This window comes from Raphanus sativus, unplaced genomic scaffold (assembly GCF_000801105.2).
Source record: "Raphanus sativus cultivar WK10039 unplaced genomic scaffold, ASM80110v3 Scaffold0495, whole genome shotgun sequence".
Taxonomy (NCBI): domain Eukaryota; kingdom Viridiplantae; phylum Streptophyta; class Magnoliopsida; order Brassicales; family Brassicaceae; genus Raphanus; species Raphanus sativus.
This window is the reverse complement of record NW_026615813.1, coordinates 26,891-27,982: the sequence shown is the minus strand read 5'-3', so window position 1 is coordinate 27,982 and position 1,092 is coordinate 26,891. Positions and strand designations below refer to the sequence as shown.

Sequence of the window (1,092 nt, the reverse complement as noted above, 5' to 3'; positions counted from 1 at the left end):
TGGTATCCACTGTTCTGACCCTGGTTCCCTTGAGCTTTATCGTCTGGTTTAGGGGCATTGAACAGGTGGGGATTGTTCCTCACGTTAGGGTTCGGGTGATAGTTCTTGAACTGCCATCCTTGCCCATTCACATAGCTCACTTCATGCTGATCCTCAGCCGACTGATCTGCCTCTGATGTGCCTTCTGCGGTAGCTTTATCCTGTGGGGATTCTTCCATGATGAAGACCTGGTTCTGGTTACTCTTAATCAGCTGGTCGACCTTGGCAGAGAGCTCATCAATCTTGCTGTTGTCGATGCTCTTCACCTTCTGAGTGCGATCAGTCTCGCGGTTATTGTCAGCTGAGCTTGAGGCCATGTTCTCAATCAACTCGAATGCACCTTGAGTGGACTGAGTCATGAAATCTCCTTTACTGGCTGAGTTCAAAGCGTTCCTGTACTCCCAGCCTACTCCATCGTAGAACACTCCCAGCAGATAGTCTTCCTCAAAACCGTGATGTGGGCATTCTCTGCGGTAGACATTGAATCGCTCCCAAGCATCACAGAACGGCTCGTCCACCAATTGTTTGAAGGTCACGATCTTCTGTCTCAGAGCTGCTGTCTTCGATTTCGTGTAGAAGTGGCTTAAGAAAGCCTCTCGGACTTGTTCCCAAGTGGTGAGTGATCCGGTGGGTAGTGAATCAAGCCAGCGAGCAGCTTTCCCATCAAGAGAGAAAGGGAACAGAGTACACTTGATGTAATCGGGTGGTACTCCATTCGCTTTAGTGAAACCACACATCTTCTCAAAGTGCTCGATGTGGTCCATCGGTATCTCAGCAGGAAGCCCATTGAAGATCTTCCTTTGCACTAGACTTATCAAGGCTGGCTTGATCTCGAAGTCTTGCCTTGTGCACGGTGGAGGGGTTATGGCAGATCGCGTAGCGGGCAGATTACGCAGTAAGTTTCTCTGGCCGATCTGGACCACTCCCTCCTGTTGGTTCGCAGCATTCAGAGCAGCTTGCTCGGCAGCAGCTTGCTGCGCTTGGATCGTCTGCTGCATCTGCTGCATCTGCTGTTGCATGAGTGCAAACGCAGCAGTGAGATCATCTGGATGA

The 1,092-nt window shown here is 50.5% G+C and overlaps 1 non-coding gene across 1 annotated transcript; it reads left to right on the top strand.

Moving 5' to 3' along the window:
- Positions 1-486: 486 nt before the first annotated feature.
- Positions 487-593, top strand: LOC130502306 (small nucleolar RNA R71). Its single transcript, XR_008940213.1, has one exon. It is a non-coding gene; the product is annotated as a small nucleolar RNA R71 (small nucleolar RNA).
- Positions 594-1,092: the final 499 nt, after the last annotated feature.